Raw genomic sequence first — 24,428 nt, 5'->3', positions numbered from 1 at the left:
ATGAGATGGATTGATTCGGTGACTGGGGTAATCGGGATGGGTGTGTCAGAGGCGGTGCGGTTGGCGCAGGATAGAGCAGGGTTTAGAGCTGTTGTGCATAGGGTCGCTATGAGTCGGAAACGACTCGATGGCACATAACAACAACAACATTTAAGAATCAAGAGAATTACTCAGAGGTGACTAATTTTGTCGGTGGTGGCAGTGGTTTTACTTTCATGAATTCTCATATTGTTTACTTCCTCCATTAACTAGACAAACAGCCCCATCACCAACAAAAATCTCAGATAGGAAAAAAATCCAAAACCAAACACAACCCCAAACCTTTAGTGTTTCCAACTTCTCACACCTTGGCTGATTCCATTCTACCAATACAGTGTTATACCAGCCTTGCAAAATAATGAAAAGTTAACAATGGGCTAACTGGCACCAGCAAACCATGGAGTAGGCATGGGGTTTATTCCTGCAGTTGAATATGAGCAGATGTGCTATCTGTCCACTCAAGGTTGAAGTTTTTAAAATGGGAGTGAACTCTCTCTACTCACCCTTTCCCTTTCACTAGTCTGGAATGCCACAGGACAACTCCCCTCACCAGGTTCTAAGACAAGATTAAGCCTCAATGCCCTAAAGCAGTGATTCTCATGCCTAGAAGAGTGGTCCTCCCAGTCACTCCCTCACTCATTGGCCTTGAATCACCAAAGACTCATAGGTGACCCTCCATCAGGTTTCTGAGCCTATACATTGCATAGGAGGAGAAAGACTATCTCTTTCTGGTTGCTCAAAAATCTCTGGTAGGGGATTTGAACCAACAAAGAGGCACCATTATTGGGTTAGCAGCATAACCCCCTAGGCACACCACCACCAGAGCTCCCTTAAAACTTTCAATAAGAAAACACAACTCATTGACATCAAGTTGAATCAACTCCTAGCTGACTTTGCAGCTGGTTTTCCAAACCTATAAATCACATGAAAGGAGACTGTTCATCTTTCTCCCATGGAAGAGCGAGTGGCTTCAAACCACCTCCCATTGCAAATACAGCGCAACTCCTCACTCACTAGGCCACCAGAGCTTCCTACTCTCATGTTCAAGATCTTCTAAATCACCTGTTGTTGTTGTTGTTGTTGTTGTGTACCTGTGACTCTGAGTGACCATTAGCTCTGAACCCTGCCCTATCCTGAGTCAATCTCACCACCTCCAACAGACCTAAGCCCATTTCTCCAGTTACCGAGTCAATTCATCTCATCCTGGGTCTTCCTCTCCTGTGCTGTCCTTCCACCTTTTTAAGCATGATGTCCTTCTTCAAGGACTGGCCCTGCCTGGCCATGTGCCTAAACTATGTGAGTTGGGGCTTCAAAATCTTTGTCTTCAGGGAGCAGCTTGAATTACACCTCTCTAGGACAGACCTGTTTGTTCTCCTAGCTGTCCAGTTCAACACTCTTCTCTAGCACCACAATTCAAAAGCATCAACTCTTCTTCTTCTCATCCTTAGTTATTGTCCAGCTCTCTGATGAATAGCAAGTAATTGTGAAGACCGTGGGCTAGATGAGGTGCACCTTAGTCTCCAGACTGATATTTTGCTCTTCGGCACTCTGGAGAGGTCCCTGACAGCATACTTTTCTAATGCAATTAGTCTTTTGATTTCCTGACTATTGGCGCCAAGAGCGTTGATTGTGGATCCAAGCAAGCTGAAGTTGTTAACTATCTCAATCTCTTCTCTGTGTACCATGAAGCTGCCAATTGGCTCAGTGGTGAGAATTTCTGTTTTCTTGATGTTGAGCTTTAGTCCATATTAAAGACTACAATCCTTGACCTTCTGCAGCCTCATGTCCTCCTCAGTTTTAGCAATCATAGTGGTGTCATCACCTACAGATCTTATTAAAATACTGATTGCTGAGTCCTGGTTCCAGAGTATTAGATTTATTAGGGCTTGAGTTGTTATTGGTGTTAGGTGCTATGGAGTCAATTTTTACTCATGGTGACCTTATGTGACAGGGTTTCATTACCTCATTTGGTTTCCCTGGCTACAATTTTCATAGGAGCAGATAGTAGGTATTTCTCTGAAAGAGTCACTGGATGGATATGAACCATCAACCTTTCAGTTAGCAGCCCAGCATTTAACAATGATATCACCAACTGGTGACTCCTTCTAGGGGACTCCTAGAAAGAGAGGGCTTCCTTCTAGGTTTTAAGCAGGGCCTCATTATTTGCATTACTAAGAATTTCCCAGGGATGCTTAGTTGCTTGTCCAGGACCAAAGTCTAAGGCACCCAGTATACCTAGTCAGTGAACTACCTAAGTATCTAGAACAGGTCTGTATCATCCTTAGAAAAATCAAGAAAATTAGAAACTTAACATCATTTCCTAAATGGTTTCATTCTTTTGGGTAAGCCTAATTAAGAAAGACTGACAAAAGAATAGCTGAATCACAAGATGGAAAGAACCTGAGTTCTCGAAATGTCACATATTGCCCGTCTAAAGAGCAGGAAATGGGCCATAGTGGCAGAGAGCTATAAGAATCTCTTAAAAGGGCCAGAAGGAGCAAGAATAGCACAACCCTGCACTGCCCCAGAGCAGAAAGCAGATAAAGAACCCCTGGCCCAGACACATGGCATCTATAGAGCCATACCAGCAGGAAGAGGTTCGTTTCTTTATTGCTGACTTACAGTTGTGGTACTGACAATGACTTTTTTTTTTTTAGGGAAGTAAGTTAGAGAATGGAGGAAGCAAAGAATATCACCCAAAATAAGTTCAAGTTTTAGCCCAAGTTCCAAGGCAAAAATGTCTCAATTTATCCAGGCTCCAGTTTTCAGTTTAGCAGTCAAACCCAAATCATCAAACAAGGTTTGCCTCAGAGCAGTTATAAGTAAGCTTCTCTTTCAAACATCCAGCAAGAATAGTCAAACTTTTAACTGTGGCTGCCACTAATGCAAAAAGTCTCAGGCCACATCTTGCCACAGTTTCTCCATAGCTATGCCAGAGTCTCTTTATGACCACAGTGTTATTGTCACCAGGGTCTTCCTACCACAAGCCTTGTTCACCTCAAGACTTGCTGCTCAATGTGGAAAGCACTCTTTCTCTTGGCCTACTCCCACAACTGTTGATAATTTGCAAGCCCATGCTGATTTGCAACACTATGTTTCTGCAATTAAGGTAGCTGGAGACCAGCGGTGGCTAACTGTAAAGGCTAAGAAAAGCCACATTTGAGGCTAACACCACACTGCCCAACCAGGAAAACATGCACTGAGGATATCACTTGGATGAGAAAATGCACTTCTCATGATTTAAGACATTAAAGTTTCGGATATACTTGTTAGAATAGCTAGCATTACTCAACACGGCAACATTACTCTTGGAAATTCTGTTAGCGTCTGCTGAAGGTAAACAGCAAAGTTTTTATATAACTTTAGAGTCCTATGCTTATTTTGTAAGAAATACAAATAAATTTCCTGATATTGGATTTACTAAATAAACAAAAATTCAAAATACATGACAACTGAAATTGCATTTCTAGACTGAAGAATCAGAGTAGAAAAGCTAACAACCACAAATTTTTTAAATAGCTACTGAGAAACAGAAATTATACTAATCTAACATAATCAAATGGCATTCTTAATATAAAGGTTGTGGGTTTTAGTGCTCATCATTAATTTAATGTTAAACATTTAAATAAAAACATTCAATGATCATGAAAAAAAAAATAGCTGCTTTGCCATGCTAGTCCTTGAGCCACTTAGTGGGGTTACAAAGATGAAAATAGTATGCTATAAGCATTCACAAGGTGTTCTGGTGATGTAACTGTTAAGTGTTCACTGTTAATCAAAAGAATGACTGTTTAAAGCAAGGGAAGATTGACCCTGGGGGGCAAAGGTCTGAGAAAACCTCATGAGGCATTTCTACTCTAATACACACAACCACTAGAAGTTGTAATCAACTTGATTATCACTTAACACATATTTACAACAGTGTTTAAAAAAAGAGATGGAAATAAGTCACAACCCTGTTTTAAAGCAATAGCAGGTAGAAAGGACACATTAGGGAAACAGTTTGACTCTGCATAAAGAGGTTAGTAACCTCCCTCAACTCCAGAACAAAACAACACATAGGCAACTTGAAGGCAGGTGGCTTGGTTCTACCAGCTTATCTGCAGGAGAAAGATAGGCAGTCGCCTCCTGTGCAATTTATAGCCTATGAAAACCCACCGGACAGTGAGCTATGAGTCATTTCCAACTTGATGGCACTTAACAACAACAACTTAACCCTACTGAACAGAGTAGAACTTCCCCATGGGGTTCATAAGACTATAATCTCTATGGAATCAGACTACCTCTTCTTTTTCTTACGGATCAGACGACAGATTCTAAGTGTTCACCTTTTGGTTAACAGTCAAATGCCTTAATCACAGAACCATAGCAAGTAGGCTTTGCAAAAAAAAAGCTAGTATCTGAGATGGTTTTGAAAGGTAGCTAGAGAAGTTGTAGGAAAGTAAGGACTGGGTAGCAGGTGAAGAGAAGGCATCCCAGAAAGATACAAGAGCTGGTCAAAGGCACAGAGAAAAGAGGCATCAGGCTGTGCTGAAGAAAATGCAGTTTGGCCTGGTTATTTGGATCCTAGAGTCAACATGAAAACATGTGGAACTGCTAGACCAGCTCAAAGGGCACTTTATTAAGGCCTTGTCATGTGAGATTACTGCATTCTCTCTTACAACCAGAGAATGGAAAGGTTTAGAGCAGGGGACTGATGTTTTGTGTTCTTGAGAATGGAGGCATTATCAGAAGAGAGCAGAGACACGAGGTGAGAGATTAATGTTTCACCTGAGTGCTCCTCAGGATATAATTACCGAGGCTGTGGCCATGCCAAAACAAGTCGATTGTGAATGTGTGTATGTGTGAAAGTGTGTGTGTGTGTTTCCTGTCTCCAGTAGTAGAGATTTTGAGCTGGAAAACACAGACTAGAAACTGCACAACAAGATGCCCTTGCAAGGCTTCTCTATATTATATCCACTGCTGCTGTGTCTGCTCCCAGTCCTGGGGACCTTCCATTGAGTTCCTGAGACGACACACTTTTATGGGAGCAGACGGATTCATCTTTCTCCTTCTGTGTAGCTGGTGGGTTCCATCTGTTGATCTTTTGATTAGCAACATGCCATGGAAACCCCTGTACCACCGTGGCCATGGCACCTTATACTGGAGTTGCATGTCTTTCCAGATAAACTGTCTTTGGAACAGGTACTGATTCTCCAACCCCTTGGGAGCTGTTCTCATCTAGACTCAGTCTAGTGCTTCCTCTATAAGGGCTATTCAGTAAAATGTATCTAAACAGAATCAAATTGAATGAAAATTAATATTTGAATGGAGAAAAGAGTAATTGTAGTTCCCCAACCTTAACCTGACCACAATGTGAATCACATACAAATAATGACTTTTCTTCTCGAGAAGCTGAAAGATCTTATGTAACTTTCCAGGTTTGTAATCATTTTAGTGGGTTTTATAATTCCAGAATCATGTCTGAAGAGCTATGCTCCTAGGCCAAGCTCACAAATTCAGATCCTTGCAGGGCTATGTGGCACCTTGGAAACATAAGACTTGCTCTTATGACTGATTTGAATGCCAGGCAGAAATACGGGCACATGTACCAAAACCAAAGAAAACCCCCAAAATCCTCTACTGATCTTAAGGCTGCATACGTATAGACCAGAGAGATATTCACTCTGCTCACCAAGAAAACTAGGGCATATAAAAAAAGTTGGTTTCTGCTGCATTGTGAGTGAACCGACTTGGTCTCCTGGCTCCTCCGCTAAGCTGAGGTTCCTTAAAAATGGCAGCATGTTAAGTGCAACTGGAAGTCATCATGCTCAGATTAGAGGGTGATAGATAATAGAGAGAAGACAGTACATATAAGCAGATAACTAGAAAATGTAGTAAACTTGGTTACGTGGTGGAGTGACATCAGCTCATCTCATGGGAAAGTTTCATAATATAGAATTGAATTTCTAAGAAATAACCTACACTTGATTGGTGGTGGGGTTTGGTTAAGTAGTAGAGATTGATTGTGGTTGTTGTTGTTGTTATGTGCCGTCGAGTTGTTTGCGACTCATAGAGACCCTACGTACAACAGCCCTAAACTCTGCTCTATCCTGTGCCAATCACATGGCCTCTGACACACCCATCCCGATTACTCCAGTCACTGAATCAATCTACCTCATAGAGGGTTTTCCCCTCCTGCGCTGTCCCTCCACCTTACCAAGCATGATGTCCCTCTCCAAGGACCGGTCTCTCGTTACAACATGTCCAAAGTATGTCAGATGAAGCCCCAGAATTAGAATTAAATAATACTGGGATCTGCTTACCTTTTCATTCAATAGGCTTATTATATCAGAGACCATAGAGACCAGAGGTATTTTCTGCCAGCATTTGATTTTGTGCTCACTTTTTTCCTCTTAGTGTAAAGCATCTCCCTGCATTGCATTTGACTCTAATATTTACAGGTGTGCAATTATCTGGCAAACTGAGCTTCTGAAAGCAAATTAACTGCTTCACCTATCTGTGTGTCATCCGAAGAAACAGTGATCCGCATGGAAGTTCATTATATTCCAAGAGCATCACTGTGTAACTAAACTGAACACTAATTGATGCTTACAATCGCACCTCTGAAGAATGAGGAAGCATGTGCATTACACTGGGATTTAGAATCAGAAGTTGGGGATTTTTGTCTGATATCCTTATTACTAGTATTGTGATCCTTGTCAAATCAGATAGGTCACTCTGATTTATCATCCTTGAAATGTGCACAGAACATGACCACCAAACTCCGAGGGTTTTGGAGCAACTAAATGAGATATTTTATGTGAAAAAGACTCTGTGAACTGTAAAGTACTATAAAATTGTTGGTTAGTTCTTATGCACTGGTTAATGAAGCAAAACAGAAGATAGTCAATAAAAGTTTTCATTAAAATAGTTTTTGTAAAAATATTTCTGTGTTTAAAGGTCTAGGTTTGGATTATCTAGAAAATAGCCTGTTTGTACATTCAATTTCCCTTTGATTCATACATAAGCTTGGACCAGTCTCTCCATTTACTCGAATTTTTATGTTTCTTGCTCACTGTTATTGCCAGATGGATAAATGAAGCATTACTTTTTTCCTTCCACTCTTGTATTGTTCTCAAATGTACCGTAAGTATCTTGCTAAGGGTCAAAAGCACAATAAACTTAACACACTAGCGTCAAATGGATCCTGACTTATTGCCACTTTCCTTTGAGTTTCCAAGGCTTTTAATAATAAAGGGGAAAGATTGTCTCCTCTTTTCCTCCACAGAATGGCTGGTGGTTTTGAACAATTAACCTTTTGATTAGAAATCCAGCCTTTAACATGATACATAAAACCCCTTGTAATGTACAATATGATATACAATAAGCTGGATGTTTCCTCACTTTTCACAAGTTCTTGTTGTGTATCCTCTGGTGGATTTTCAGAGGCAGTTAATGGCATGGGAGGAGATTGCCAATCTGTCTCCCGTAAAGCCGCTGGTGGATTTGAACCACACGCCTTCTGGATTGTGGTGCAGCTTCTTTCTACTAGTAGCAAATAATATCACTAATAAAAATGGCCACCGATTTTTATTATCCAACTCAACAAAAGCATTCTTCTCCCTTCTTCGAGTGGCTGGTGTACTTTAGGATTAAAATGAGTTGTGCAAAAATTCTGATTTTCTTGCTTTTGCTCTGTTTTCTGGTATGTATGCTTATTTTCCACCCTCCCAACTTTTATCAAGGGAGCCTTGGTGGCCTCATGCTAAGGAGTTGTGCTGCCAACCAAAAGGCAGGCAGATCTAATCCATTAGTTTCTCTGTGGTAGAAAGATGGACAGTTTCCTCCTGTGTGATTTACAGCCTCTGAAAACCCACAAGAGGGTCACCTCTGAGTTGGTTCGGACTTGATGGCAATGAGAGTAGGCTAACTATTCTTCACGTGCCAGGTGGGAAAAAAAGGCTGCAGCTCAGTGTTCATTATTACATAATTAGCTTTACTCACTCTTTGCTATTGAGTCTGAACTCATTCATAGCTGAATAAAGATTCCTCCACTGGGTTTCTGAGGCTGTAGACTGCATGGAAGGAGATTACTCACTTTTCTCCCAGGAGTTGCTTGTGGATACAAACCAGCAGAGAGGTTTGGTCAGACTTTTGGCTTAGAAGCACAACTATCTATGGACTATGCAACCAGAACTCCCTAGTACACTTTAATAAAAAAATCTATAAAGGCCAATCATTTTCTATGTGTTAACCAGTGTACAACCAAATAGGTGCTACAAAATATCTTCAAAGATAAGTCCTATTCTTGACAAAATTACTAGAACTTTCAAAATTTGAATTTTCTACTTCAACAGCAGGTCTCAGATTTCCTTAATTAAAAAAAGTTTTTTAAAAAAACAAACCACAAGGCAAGCTTTGGTGGCTTAGTGGCAAGAAGCTCTACTGCAATCCCAGAGGTGAGCAGTTCAAATCTACCAAATGCTCTGCTGGAGAAAGAGGGATAATCTCCTCTTTGTACCCGTTAGATCCAATTTGAAGGTACACACAAAAAGAATTTTTTTAAAAAATAACCACATTATACTGATAAGTTGATTTTTAATAAGGAATTGGCATAAAGTGTAATGCAAATGCTAAAAATCTTGATAGCTAAAAATCTAGAATTCTATTAATAAACATGTTTCACTATTTAAAAAAACAAACAAACCAAAACCCCAGCACTGTTGGGTCAAACCCAATTCAAAACTATGTTGGAAAATGCTGTTGTGGTTGGAAAGGTGGGGGATCAGTAAAAGAGAAGAATATCCTCAACCAGGTAGATTGACACAGTAACTGTAACAATGGGTTCAAGTAGAACAGAGATGATAAAGCTGGCTCAGGATAGTTTAGATCCACAGTTCACAGTGTCCTATGAGTCACAGTCAATTAGACAACACCTTACCAACAATAATTCCATTTCTGAGGCTGTAAATCTTTATGGGGAAGAGACTTCTCATCTTTCTTTCTCAAAGCATCTGGTAAACTTGAACTAATAACTAACTTTAGGCTTAAAAACTCAATAAGAAATGCACTATGCCCCAGGGAAGCTCTGGCCACACCATTCTTAGGATGTTGTGATCCTAAATCAAAGATAATGCCTTTCTGGTAGCTCAAACCCATCATCAGCTCTAAAGGAAATTGATGGACAATCTCCTATGGTGTGATTTACAGCCTCCAAAAACCTGCTGGAGGCTTAGCTATGGGTCAGTTCCAACTCAAAGGCAGTGAAACTTGAGTTTTTAGACATAGAGGTTCCTAATCAACAAACACAGAGGATTTCTATTTTACCCAACATAAATTATTTTTGTGAAAAATGGCAAACTTAAATTATTAGATATTTTGTAGCATGGCATTATTTTCCATATATTTGGGAAATGCCATTAAATGTTAAGAGAATTATATCAAACAATGTGAAATGTCTTCCTCATGAAGAAACAAGAAGAATGAATTAGAAGAAAAATTATTTCTGAATATAGTGTTCCTTTTGTAATTTAAAATGAAAGATAGCTTAACACTATTGATGTGTTTGTGTGTGTGCCATGGAATCTGACTCTCCAGTGGGTTTTTATTGGCAGGAAATTGCAGGGGAGGAGACTGCCCATCTTTCTCCTGTGGAGCATCTGTTGGATTTGACCTGCATGGAGTTTGAAAGTGTTGGAATTTAAAAACTGCATATATGTATCTTAGCCAATGTCCTACATTCAATTATTATCTGCTGCATAAATCATTCAATCAATCAATCAGTTTATATATGAGCATAGGACCATGGTCTTAACAATTACTTGCTGGACAATGACTACGGATGATAGAAGAATAGATGCCTTTGAGTTGTGGTCCTGCAAAAGAGGACTGAACATACCATGGATTGCTAAGAGAACAAACAGGTCTGTCTTGAAAAGGATGAAACCAGATTATTCCTTAGAGGCAAAGATTTCGAAGCTCTGTCTCATATACATTGGGCATGTTACCAGGAGGGATCATTACTTGGAGAAGGACATCATGTTAAAATGGTGGAGGAACAGCTCAGGAGAGGATGATCCTGGATGGGATGGTTTGACACAGTAACTCGGGTCACTGTGGTTGGTGTGTTGGAGACAGTGAGATTGGCTCAGGATAGGATAGGGTTCAGAGTTACTGTGCATAGGGTTGCTATGAGTTGCAAGTGACTCAATGGAACATGACAACAACTATAGGTCTGTTCAGACTCCACAGTACACAACAACAAGTCCATTGTTGCAACATTGCTGAAATGCTGACAGTCACGTAATAATAAATTAGAAAATCCTTCTTATTTTGTGACTCTCTTCCTTTATGTCCTCTCCAAATTCCTTTGAAGAGTCAGTTAAAATGGCCAAATTTCTTTTGGGAGACAGACTTATCTCTGTTACCCCGCTGCTGAATTTTGATGTTCAAAAAAACTAGCATCAGGAAAATGAGATCAAATGCATGATAGATGGTAGACAAAATCCAGATGGTATTATTATTATTGTAATGATATTAAAATGAGTATCATTTTGACCAACAAGCCACTAAAAAGCTTGCTAAACTACATATAAATTTTCCGACACACATCTGCTGTGAGTAATGCATTAAACATTGTCAGACAAAAAAAAAAAAACCCTAAGGAAGTTCTTGAAATTGTTAAGATATCAATGTTGGCAGTAGAACAAACTCATTGGGAGGAGGGAAAAAACAGCTTAATTTAGTTAATTAACAACAAAACAGCTGGGAAAATGAAACATCCTTGGATGTGATTGACTGTAATTGAAAATGACTAATGATGCTGTCATTTTGCAGCTTATATCTGGGGAAATGGTGCTTGGAAGATTATAATTACCCCCCTTGACCATTTGTCTATAGCGGTTCTTTTGTGTGAAAGGTTGGGGTGGAATCCTTTGGTCAGATAAAGAAAACTTGTAACACCTTTTGCTGTGGCACTTAAAAAGAATTTCTGGAGCGGTAGGGTAAATATAGTATTAGATTCACATTCAGAAACAAGGCTTCATAACCTAAGAAGTTAGCAAAGCATACCAGCTAGTTCCACGTTATCACGTCAGCAAGCAATCAAGACATTTCAAATTCTATTAATGTTCTCAATTCTAGTACAAGGAAGGCAATGGAAGGCTTTTCAAGCACATGCATGAATTCAGGAAATTCTAACAAAAGGAAGACTTTTCGAAGGTAAGTGAAAGCCTAAGTATGAGTAGAAGAAAACAGCATCTAAATGCTTAGTTTCAAAAAGGAGGTTTGGGGGTTTTTTAAGAAAAAAACACCCAACACTACTTAAAAAACCAAGTAACAAATGGTTTCTGTTGCTTTTTAACTTGTAAGTAAGGTTCTATTGAGGACCTGGCTATTACTCTGTGGAAAATGGAACATATTAGAAATTCTTTCCAATGACAGCAGTGTCATAAAAGCAGTTATAAGCCAAGGTATAACTTCAGCACAACTTGGCACAATTTATTCAACTTATCCAACCAATTTGCAACAGTTTCTGAGGAATAAATTCTAAGTGACAGAGAAAAAGAGTAAGAGAGAGTGAGAGAGAAACACGGATACTTCATTTTTCTCCTATCCTATTGTATTTTTCCCCTTGCAATTTTGCATTAACTAACTATATTTGTATCATTAAGGAAAATGTCTCATATACTATCCACATAGCTTTGAAGAGAAAGTCCTCAAATAACATAAGAAATAAATTGGTGAGTCAGGGTTTAAAAAGGAAACTAACATTTTACCATCTTTGAAAATGAAGGAGAGCCTGGAGAAGCTGATGAAGTAAAGAGGAGACATAAAAGGAAGGAAATTGAGCAGGGAGAAGCTTGTCCAATCAGGACAGAGCTTGGGAGGTGAGCGTGGGAGCGGAACAGTCTGTCTTATGCAGAATGAGGAGGTGCCAATAGACAGTCAATTTCCTAAGAAACAGAATTATTCTTTCATGTGTCCCAAATTAGAATGTCTGTAAATGATGGATCTACTAATCACCATTTAAATACTGGCTCTTGAGTGCCGAGGAATTCTTTCTTTTTTTTAAGAATATCATTTTCTTCATAATTGTTGTAGTTTCTTAATGTTCCTACACCAAGGAAGTAAACTCAAACTTCTCTCAATAAAATATACTGCAGGTCTCGCTGACCCTTTCTCTTTCCCTTAAATGAAGAGAAAATTAAGGAGAAGAAGCATTATCTCCCCACATCTCTCTATAGGAACCAAGTTTCTCCTTGGAGGCTAGGATTTTGAAGCTCTGTCTCACATACTTTGGGTGCATGGCCAGGAGTGACCAAATCTTGGAGAAGGACATCATGCTTGAAAGGTGGAAAGACAACATAGGAGAGGAAGACCTTGGATGAGACGGACTGATACAGTGACTGGGGGGATGGGGTTAGTGTGTTGGAGTCAGTGAGACTGGCTCAGGACAGGGCCAGCATCAGAGCTACTGTACAAGGGTTGCTATGGGAAATCAAAGTTGCGACCTTGTTTTGTTCATTTACTCTCAACAACAAAGAAAAAAATAAACAACCAACCCAAAACCAAATGAAACCTCATCCCTAACCTTAAAACAGAGAGTTTTGACTAACACCGAGATATCAACAGCCCTCACAGCTTTCTGTCTTGTATCATGTTCTGAACTGTGACCTTGCTTTTGAGCCTCAACACTAAAACTAATGACAAGTGTATGTCTCATGTGGGAGAAAAATTGGCAATTTCCTCCCACGTGATTTATAGCTTCTGAAAACCTTCTGGAGCATCAACTCTTAATTCCAACTCTATGGCAATGACTTTTAGACTATTCAGAGACCCCCAGTGGCACAACTGTTAAGCAGTTTTACTCTTCAGGTAAACAAAAGGTCAGAGGTTCAAACTCACCAGCTGTTCCACACACACAAAAAAATAATTTAAAAATAAATAAAAATGGCACTCTGTTTTCATAAAGGTTTACAGCTTTGGAAACCTTTTCGTAAAAAAATATTTTATATTATTTTATATTAGTTTGCTTACAAAGTTCATACACATTGTGTTTCACACTATTGTTCATTCACATTGTGCTTCACACAACCATCACTGGACTATGTCCATCGTTACCCAGTCCTTTCCCGGTCCCTGACAAATCTTTCTCATTTCCTTTATCCCCCTCCCTCCACCCACCAAATTATGAGACCCTGTGATTTCGTCCCCACCCATCCTCCCCTTAGAAATCTTTTGAGAGTTGTTCTGCTCTGTATTGTAAGGTTGCTATGGAGTGTCTTTACTTTTAGCGTTGAGGCTGCCAAAATCTCTGCTAATCTTTAGTTGTTTCCAACGTCTTGGTTCATAACCAAAATTGCCTGAGTTACAGCTCCTTCTTCTCCCACCACCTCCACCTTTGCACAAATCAATTTTTCCCTTTTGCCACGATCAGCTTGATGCGTTTACTCTCCTCCAAACTCAAGAGTGGGTAGATCAAACCCTGTGCAATGGCTCATTTCTACATCTCAGTGAGGCTTCCAATGGCTCTCTTCAAAAAGTTAAGCGCAAACTCTCAAATGTGTGGCTTCCAGGACTTCCTCCAAGATTCCAAATTCTAAAGGCCAATCCTAGTAATGTTAATTTATAAAAATGGTTCTCTCTGCAACTCCAGGGAGTGGGGAGAATTTATTCCAGAACAAACGCACCACAGGATTTACAGAGAAACCTGCAGCCTTTCCGCATCTGGTGTTGATGCAAAAAGTTCTATCTAAACCAGCACATTTACCTAAGGAAAAGCCCCTTGTAAACTGTAAGAAAAACAAACAATTTTCTAGAAATGAAACTTGGCGCAAACAGCAGGGAAACTAAGCGGTGACCTTCCAGATGGAGTATAAGTCATAGTAATGCTCTTTGCAAGAACAAACTGGTACTGTATAATGAGGGTATTGACCGGCACTGTTTGAGAGCAGTTTTAAACATGAGGGTGAGGGCTCACTAAATCTCAGCCTGCAACATTAGTTGGAGAAACCAGGGCGGATCAATAAACAGCCCCCATTACAGGCTCTTGGGAGCCTTCATCATAATGGGCATCATTATCATTTTGGTCAGGTACAGAAAATAAGGTAGCCTATACCTAACGTTTATTCATCACTGGACTCTCATTTGCAAATGGGCGCCATTGATTCACCATCTCCTGATGGCTTTCCATTTGGCTCCTTGCGTAATGGCCTGTGAATAAATGAGTCTTGCAATACACGCGAAAGAGGGCAAAGAATCAGAAAGCTCCCAGGTCGGCTGGCGACCAAAGAGATAGGGGCGATTGCATGGCATTTCACTAAAAATTCTTGACCCAATAAAGTACCGAGGCCCAAATGCCGAGTTTGCTCTTTTCGAAGAAAGAGCAACCGAGAAAAGAAAGGTCATGGACCATATTGTGATTCTTTACAGCTCTCCACGACAGACAGTATGATGCAGCAGCTTGATTTGAATTAAGCCAAACAATATGAAAAACATCAAGGATGGCAAGCAAAGCAATAAAGCCCCGAAGAATTTAATCTACCTTGAAGGTAGGACTACTTTTTGTATTGATAGCGGCGCACCAGGACAGAAATGAGTCCTTTAATGCAGTGACTCGTTAATAGCCTTAAGATCACAATGTATAAATAGGATATTTTGATCAAAAAGGCAGCTCTGCCTCTGCCATTGTGGTGTGGCAGGGCTGTCTTTTTGATCAAGGCACCCTAATTTACAAGTTATTTCATTGATTACAAATAGAGCCTGTTAATGGCAAATGGCCAACGAGGGGCGCACAGCCCATTACAAGGTCATGAATATTGCTAGAAGTTGCATCATTACCTTTACTGGCTGACTGGCTGGTTTTTCCTTGTACAAATGCTGCCCTTTAGACAAAATCCTTTCCACATCTGGCTGTTTAGCTTGAACTGCTGCTTCAGTTTCCTGGGGGAAAGAACCCATACAGGGCAGATTAACTTCACAGTTAGCAATAAAATTACTAAATTTAAATATGCCCTAAGAGACTCCACATGTACTGCAGATCAATTTCAGCATGGACTACAAGGCGCCACCCCCTCCTTCCCCCCGCCCTCCAAGTAGCTTTTTGATGCAGGGAAAAGAAACAGAGGTCTTTGTGAAATACCTAAAACAAACAAAAGATCATCTCCAAATCTTGTGGAATTATGTTTCAGTACTGTTACGAGAGGAAAAAAAAAAGCAAAACATACAAAAAACCCCCCACAAAACAGAGGTACCTCTTTTCCAAACAATCAAAAAGCAATAATGAGAGTTATGATTTAAGCCTGTAGTTAATACAGATGAATAAAATCACCAGCCTAAATAACCTTGGTGATACTATTGTTAATTTTCTCCTCCCAATTTTCTTATTTTCACAGCATTTTCTTTTGGGATTCAGATCCCAAATTGTGTATGAAAACAGAAATTGAATTAGTCTTTGCTCAGCTCTGTCAAAATTATTACATTTCTTTCCAAAGAGTAAATGCTTGAAGAACAGTATCCATGCTTATTAATTATTAAGAAGTCAAATTAACTAGGCCCTTTGAGGAATGCTTAAATTAATTTTTGTTTGTTTGTTTTCCTTTTGCCTGGAGAGGACTGAGGCATAACAGACAAAAGGGGGCGGGGGAAGCCCAAAAAAACTCAAACCACTTTATATATATGAATAAGGAGTGTTTTGTTACTGGCTGCTGTCTGGTTCTCTGGAAGAGAGAATAAAAGAAATGAGCATAAATTGAAGCTGAAGGAAGCAGAGTTAAGTATTACAGAAGACTTTTTGGATGGAACACTTGTTAAACACCAGGATAGAATATTGATTAATCAATGCCAGGCATCACTCCAGGCTCGGGCAATCTTCACCAGATAGCAGCTCCTGATTAACCCGTCTCTTTCTTCCTCCCTTTCCTATTCCATAGACTCTACCATATACACTTCTTCTTGCCATTTGCTCCTGATATATCATGTTTATATCTGTTTCTTCTCAATCCAATCAGGGCAGGGAATCCCATGAGCCCAGATGATTGTAATCTCATACTGCATAGCCAGTGTCTTGATGATTATGGCTTCTCTTTATATATTTTTGAGAGATTGACTCTTCTTATAAAAAATACTAGGAGGCCTTATCCACTTATTTGAGGGGTTGGGGCCAGAGCTTGGAAAAGGAGATCATGCTTGGAGAAATGGAGGATCAGGGAAGTAGAAGATGACGCTCAATGAGCTAAGACTGACACAATGATTGTGGGGTAAGAAATGGAACAAAGTAATTGACTGCTAACAAAAATGTCAGGGGTTTAAACTCACCTGTCCTGTGAGAAGTTGAGGCAGTCGGCTTCCACAGAGTTACATACAACCTTGGAACGCCCTTTGTTGTATATTGGGTCACTAGGAGTCAGAGCTGATTCTACAGTGCCTAACAACAACAGTAGCTAGAGGTCCTCTGATCAAAAATATCTATAACAATAAAACTTATTCCCCTGTGCTAATGGGTAAGTGTGCAAATCTCAGTTCTTTGGGGATATGAGCCCAGCCACTTGATTCTCGGTGAATCACTGAAGGCATCATCCTTGGAAAATATAGACTCATAACCAAGGGGGGAAAAAATGGATGTAATTCTTTGCTAGAGACAGAAACAGCTCTGAGCTTAAATCAAGAATGAGAAACATCTTGTTTTATGCACTGTATTTCTAAACAATCCCCATCTACTGTCACTGAGTTATTTCTGATTCGTAATAACCCTGGAACAAAGAGTAGAATTAACCCCGAGGGGTTCCAAGGCTCTAACTCCATGGAAGCAGACTACCTCAACTTCCTCACAGGAGAAGCTAGTTCAAACCACCGACATTTTTGTTAGCAGTCAATTGCTTTATTTCACTCCTTACAAATCTGCCATTAAATGTCCCATTTGCAAACTGCCTTTTAGGTTTGAAAACCAAATAGGGTAACACTGATCTAGTGACTGACTGTATGGGTTTAAAAAGCGGGAAGAACCTCGGTGCCCACCAATAAATACGTGTAGGAATAAACCATATGTAATGCAAACATGCAAAGGAATATTACTCAGCTAGTAATAAGAGAATCGAAGTGTGGGTACATGCTACTATTAATGGAACGTGAAGACGTCATGCTGAGTGTAACAAATCTGTTACCAAAATACAAATGCTATATGACTTCATTTACATATAGAGACATAAAGAAAAACCCCAAATGTTTCATGGTCAAAGTTTATTAATGGTTACCAGAGGTGGGAGGGAGAGGGAAGGTGTGTTACTACTTATGGAATACTGAGTTTGGGTTTATGGTGATAAAAAGATGCAGTGATTTTGGAGTAAGACTCTATAGCTAATTATTGGAATTGTTGTTAGTAACCTGTATACATGGAAAATTTTGAACTGTTAAAAGTTGAGTCATAAATATGTTCATCACAACAATAACAAAACTGAGTATCTTTTGACGTTGTTTATATATAACCAATGACTGTAAGCGATTTGTTTCCTTGGTTCTTATAGTTATGGAGCTCTGGTGGCCTAGTGGCAAAGAGCTGCACTGCAATCCCAAAGGCACGCAGTTTGAGGTCACCAGCTGCTTCATGGAAGAAGGATGGGGAATCTTCTCCTGTGCGATTAACTGCCTCTGAAAACCTGCAAGAGGGTCAGTTCCGACTTGATAGATAGTACACAGCAACTATGGTTATAGTTTCATAAAATGCCCCAGTTAATTGGCCTCATAATGTGTTTAGTGGTTCTATAGTCTCATTCAATGCCCCGGTTCAATGCTCAAGGTTCCGGAGTCTCTAGAGCTTGCAAGTGGCTCTCAAAGGAACATCAATTGGTCTGGGACAACAGAGGAGGAACACTCTAGGAGGAGACAACTGATTTTCCAATTGCCTGCAGATACAACTCTTCTCTTTGCTATGACACCAGAAGAATCAAATGGTGCGAAGTCATCAATATTGAACATTTTTTTTAACAAAAAGTTTATAAAAGAACCCTGATCAAAGAGTTGATATGCATAACATAATTTAAAACTCTTTTATATTTTTATTTTTTAATATTTCTTTTTTAAATTGCTTTCTTTCGTTGCATATTTTCTTTGTCCCCTCCTCTCCCCCCTCTCTTAGCCCACTCTGCAATGTACTCAGTTTCAGATTGTTGTCATACATATAATGCCTAATTATATGTTCCTTTTGGACAGATCTTTCCCTCATTCATTCCAAAGCAGTGTTCATAATTTATCCATACTTTACCCATTCTCTCCCAAACCCGCCCCCCGTGTCTGTCCTATTTTTATAACAAAGGTGTTATATAGAATTTATCCTTTTATGACGGAGATATTTCACTCAGCATAATGTCCTCCAAGTTCATCCATGATGTGTAACGCTGTTTTGCAATGCTACCCATTCTATTGCATGAACATGCCATAGTTTTTCTATCCATTTGTTTGTTAATGGGCACAGATCCCTTCTCTTTGCAATTGTGAAGAATGCAGTAATATACATGGATGTGAATACATCTGCTTTAGTTATGGCTCTGGTTTCTTTAGGATATAGTCCCAGTTGTAGAATTGCTAGGTCAAATGGTATTTCAATTTCTGACTTATTGAGAAAGTGCCAGACAGCCTTCCATAGTGGTTGTACCATTTTACACTCCCACCACCAGTGAATAAGAGTTCTAATCTCTCCACAACCTCTCCAGCATTTATTGTTATTCTACTGAAATTTGCTATTGTTGCTGCAGTGAGATGATATCTCATGGTTATTTTCCATTTAAAATTCTTATGGGATCTAGTCTTTCGGTAGCTATGGAGACTTGATGAATCACTAAAACTATTTCCTAGAGTTAATCTTTAAACCTTAAATCAAAACAATCCCCTAAAGTTTTTTTAAAGTCAAATAGTAATTTAGCGTAAATCATAAAGAATGTTTCCTTGAGCAGTACACTCTTAAAAATCTATCTTTATGGGATCAGAGTGACAACAGCAACTAGAAAGGTTAGACAAGAACCTTGTTAATGATGAAGAAAGAATTCAGAAAAGGATGGTGAGAACAGCTACACAACACTATGCATGTTATTGATGTCTCCAGCTGAATTGAACATGTAGAAGCCACTGAATAGGTGTTATGTTTTGCTCTATATATTCTCAACAACTACAAATTAATTATACAAATACTTTAAAAGAGAAAATAAGGACATAGTATTCTAAAGTATAGTGTAGTACTCCAAAGTAAGGGGGGTTCTGGTGACCCGGAGATAAGAAGCTGAGCTTCAATCCTGAAGGCATGTGGTTTGAATCCACCAGCTGTACCAAGAGAGGAGGATGGGCAATCTTCTCTCATGTGGTTAACTGTTCCTGAAAACCCGCTGGAGAGGCAGCTATGGGTCAGTTCCAACTTGAGAACACATTAAAACAACAACTTTAAAGTAATTGCCATAAGGGCATATTTTAGGGAAGTAAAAATTACTTGCACAAAGGAAAAACATTACCCTATTTTTTATTTATATGTATATCATAAATTGTGAAGGATTAAAAATATCCTAAATTTTAGACTTAAACGTATCTTCTTATATATGATATATGTACAATGATGAGTTAAACTCAAGCAGTGTCACTTTGCATGTGATATTTATTGATATTGATAATAGGCACAGTTGCCTAATTAGCCTCATCACTTCTACAGACTTTAATATTGATAACAGTATTATTGTCAGTTACCATATGCATAATGCCTACTGCTTGTCTTCCCACAGATATAAATAAAAGCCAGGATCAGGGCTGATGAGGTAATAAACAACTTACCCACAATCACATGGGAAGACCTACAGACAGGCCTTCAAAGAGTTTAGTCGAAATCCAAAATCTGTGCTATTTAGATTACGTTGTTGTTGTTGTTGTTGTTACGTACCATTGAGTCACCTGTGACTCATAGTGATCCTACTACAACAGCCCTAAACTCTTCTCTATCCTGTGCCAATCTTATTGTCTCTGACACACCTACACCCATTACCTTAGTCACTGAATCAATCCATCTTATCGAGGGTCTTCCTCTCCTGCACTGTCCCTCCACCATCTACTCTCCAAGTCTAGTCTTTTCCAAGTTTAGTGTCCTTTTCCAAGGACTAACCCTTCCCGATAACATGCCCAAGATGTGAGAGATGAAGTCTCACCACCCTTTCTTCTAAAAAACCATTCTGGCATAACCAATGTTAACAATGCCACATAATTTTCCTCTAAAGAAAGGAATCAATCATCACTGTTGTCCTCGCTTCATCTTTCAGTGAAATAATGAAGACTTTAAGCACCTGGAGGAGATTTCCTGTAGAAATAGAGCGCCAGGCAAAGAAACTATGTTCCATTCTAAATTCTTTGTGGTTACTGCTCCTTGGCACCCTTTGGGAGAACGAGATCTTTAATTGCATGCACCTTTGATAAATCACTTTAGAAAGGCCATTTTGAAGATGAATTTCTACAATTTACCTCACTACATTTATTTGCAGTGGGAATTTATTAGTTAAAAGATAGGTCAGTTATTCAAGGCCAGATATTACTGCTTAAAGGGTCAACTGTAGTAAATCCAATTAAATTCAGGTCAAATAGTCTTTAGTAGACCTTTTTTTCCCCTCCCCCTTAAGTGAGCATGAGAGAAATGTACTATTGGAAGGTGATAATCATTTAGGGGGGAATTGAAGGAATAAATGGTAGTATTTTGATAATCTTCCAGGCAAATGAGATATGATGTGAAAAAACAAACAAAAAAAAGCCAACAAACAAATAAGAAAACCTCAGCAAAACTACATGGGTATGCAAAGAGAATGCTAAACTCTAGCTGTGCTCAAAAGCTTACACACAGTTGTAATGAGATACATGCTATTAACAAGCTGCAGTTAGTATAAAGCTTGCTCTTTGGCAAGCACTGTACTTTTCATACGTGTTTTCCTAATACCTAAAACCCTGCAAAAAATTTTTCAACATTGCAAAATCACATAATTTTCCTCTACAGAGATGTCTCTGTCATCACTACTCTCTTATCTCTTTATTCTTCAAGGAAATGACAAAGGGTGTCATTGCTGTCAACCCAAAGAAGGTGCCTCCCCAGTGGTAAGAATCTAACAGCCACTCCATTGGAAAAAGATGGGCAATCTCTTTCTGCACAATTTACAGCCACTTGAAAGCCTATGAGAGGGTCAGCTATGAGTTGATTCTGACTTGACAAAAAATATTTGAATGTGTTTGATCATATGATTTTATATAGATTCTGAGAGTGAGGGAGAAAAGATCACTTGAGCACGACCACTTAGTTTACAACTGACAGAACTGAGATTATAACCTGAAAGTGTATTCCACCAAACGCTCGCTTTCTTTCTTCCTTCGTTGTGTACAGAAAGTATGCATATGTTTGTGCACGTGTGTTGTGCTGTCGAGTTGACCATGACTCATAGTAACCCTAAGAACAAAAGATCTGAACCCTGTCCTAGCCTGTGCCATCCTCACACTTCCTAATACACAAGAGCACACGGTAGAGGTCACCGAGTCTATCCACCTAGTTGAGAGTCTTCCTCTCCTTTGCCAATCCTCTACCCTTCCCAGCATCATGCCCTTCTCTAAGAAATAGCCCCTTCTAGCAACAAGCCCTAACTATGTGAGGCAAAGCCTCAGCATTCTTGCCTCCAAAGGGCACTCTGGCTGCACCCTCTCCAAGACATAGTCTGTTTGTTCTTTTGGCTGTCTACCCATGGGATGTTTGTGTCTTCCCCAACACAACAGCTCAAAGGCATCAATTATCTTTTGTCATCCTTATTCATAGTGCACATATACACATATGATTATGATTTCTTGTATAAATTGCCAGATTATCATTCTTACTGTCCTGCTATTTTTTTTTTTTAGTTCTCCTCTTTATCTGCAATACTTTCCACAATATCCTACTAGGTGGTAAAGGAGGGGACATCGCCTTTCTTTCCAGAGAAAAAGGAAGAAATCTCTACAAAGTTCTACAAATGCTCCAAGGGGTTCTCTTTGTGGATTTATGATTGCTGAACTTCTGACATACAGGCCAGAGAATAGGTTTGAGTAACCTTTCATCGCACTCAAAGCTTCACATCTTTGTATGATTTAAGGTAAAGTATAGAAGGGCACAATAGAGGAAACTCTGGTGTCCTAGTGGAAAGGGAGTTGCACTGTCAACCTAAAGGCAGACAGTTTGAATCTACCAGTTGCTCCATGGGCGACAGATGGGCATCTTCTCTCACACAGCTTATAGCCTCTGAAAATCAGCTGGAGGGCAGTGACGGGTGTGATTCTAATAATAGGGCATTTTCATTTAGTTCTCCCACGCTCCATTTTCTCTACCTTATTCTGACCCTCTCTTGTAATACAAGGGTGTGCAACAGGAGTTAAGAACATGTAACAGCATTTTTTTGTGTACTTCCTAATTAAACTTCATTTTTAGTTTAACTATAGTACCAAAAATTTACTATAATCTCATGGATACTTTTGAATGCACACTTTTAAAAAACCAATTTGGATTTTAATTTGATACTGTGAAATGATCCTTTAGTCCGTGAGTATAAAATAATACTCATTTGGATAATATTATAATTTCTTTTTCAATCCAGCCCTGAAGGTTTTTAAAGGAGCTCTAGTAGTGTCTTAAGTGTTGGGCTGCTAACGGAAAGGCAGGTAGTTCAAATCCTCCAGATGTGCCAAGGGAGAAAGACAGGTAGCCTCCAATCTTTTCAGAGAAAAGATTTGTAAAGATTTCCAAAGATTCCCAGCTTTGGGAACCCACTAGAGGATCTTCATGAGTCACTGTTGACTAGATAGCAGTGAGTTTGGGTTTTGAATTGTGGTGAGTTTTTGAAATGAAGTAACTCTCTGAATACCTTCAATCTTGTTGTTAGGTGCCGTTAGGACGACTATGATCATAGGGACCCTGGGTGGCTTAGTGGTAAGGAATTGCACTGCCAACCCAAAGGAACACTTTTTGAATCTACCAGCGACTCTGTGGGCAAAAGATGGGCAATCACTTCCTGTGTCATTTACTGTGTCTTTCAAAACTCCTGGAGAGTCAGCTGTGACTCACTTCCAACCCCATGGTACACAACAACAAAAATATAGTGACCCTATGAATGAAAAATCTGCACTTTGCCCTATCTTGTGCCGTCATCATCATCTCTGATATACTATGTCAATCTACTTCCCTGAGAGTCTTCCACTCTTTCATTGACTCTACCTTTCATAGCACAATCTCTTTTTCTAAGAACAGCCTCCTCATGGTAAAATGCCCCAAATACATGAGGAGATGACGTTTCACCATTCTTGCTTCTAAGGAACACCCTGGATGCCTTTCCTCCAATACAGCTTTATCTGTCCTTTTGATAAGCTGATGGGATATTCTGTACTTTTTGCCAAAACCACATTTCAAAGGCATTTATTCTTCTTCCCTCATCCATATTCAATGTCAGACTTTCCGGTGCATAGGAAGCAACTGAAAATATCAGAGCTTGGGTAAGGTGCACCTTAGTCTTTAAACTGACATCCTTGCTCTTTAGCACTTTTGAAATATCTTTGATAGCCCATTTCCCAAGTGCAACACCTCTTCTAGTTTCTTAACTGTTGTTGTCATGTGTGTTGTTTGTGGTTCCACATAAAATGAAATAACTGACAACTTCAATCTTTTCTATGGTAAAGACTATAAACTAGAAAACCCTAGGGGGACCTCTGCTCTGGTCACATGGAATCGATACATGTGGAAATAAACTAGAAGACAGCTCACAGTAAGGTCTTCTTGTTGATTCTTGGGAGAGAATAATCTACCAACATGAGACCCATTCTTTCAGTTTGGGTATAAGAGGACATTTAGAGCCAATCCATAGAGCAAGATCCATAGAGCAAGACATTTAGAGCAGATCCATAGTTTAGATTGAGGAGAAGCACTACATTTGACCCACAGTAAAGCTGGAACCGATCTATACACACACGAGTGCGCAATTGTGTTTGTTATGATAAGTTGCCAGGATGTGGAAACTATTCTTTATGCAACAAGAGTTGATGATTCCATTACAGCAAAACAAACAAACAGACCAACATAAACACACACTCATGAAACACAATGTATATGAATGATAAAAATATTTTTTTTAAAAAAGCCCAAACATAAGTAGCTTTTGTGATGGAAAAAAAAACCAAGTCTTTGAAATAAACGTGTCCTAGTCATATATTGACTGCGCCATCTCTCATTCCACATACAAACTGTTTGCTAAAAAGGGTACCAAGAAACGAAAAATGAAATGGAATCAATATTGTGTTAGAGCCTGACTTCTCCAGCTGAGATTGCCAGGCTGCCTCTGACAAATGAAGGGTGATGGATGGAAAAACACAACATTGTGCAGTTGAGT

At 39.4% G+C, this 24,428-nt stretch overlaps 1 protein-coding gene across 1 annotated transcript in view; it reads right to left on the bottom strand.

Annotated features, from left to right (window-relative positions):
• The window catches only part of DMD (dystrophin), a 1,058,866-nt gene that overhangs the window by 997,117 nt on the left and 37,321 nt on the right, over positions 1-24,428 (bottom strand). The window contains exon 2 of the mRNA XM_006881772.1: positions 14,863-14,964. The gene's annotated coding sequence lies outside the window, so the exon portion shown is untranslated. The remainder of the gene's footprint in view (positions 1-14,862; positions 14,965-24,428) is intronic.

This window comes from Elephantulus edwardii, unplaced genomic scaffold (genome assembly GCF_000299155.1).
Source record: "Elephantulus edwardii isolate Elephantulus edwardi_28Jun2011 unplaced genomic scaffold, EleEdw1.0 scaffold00016, whole genome shotgun sequence".
Classification (NCBI taxonomy): domain Eukaryota; kingdom Metazoa; phylum Chordata; class Mammalia; order Macroscelidea; family Macroscelididae; genus Elephantulus; species Elephantulus edwardii.
The sequence above is the reverse complement of the archived record's forward strand: the minus strand, read 5'-3'. Positions and strand labels throughout refer to the sequence as shown.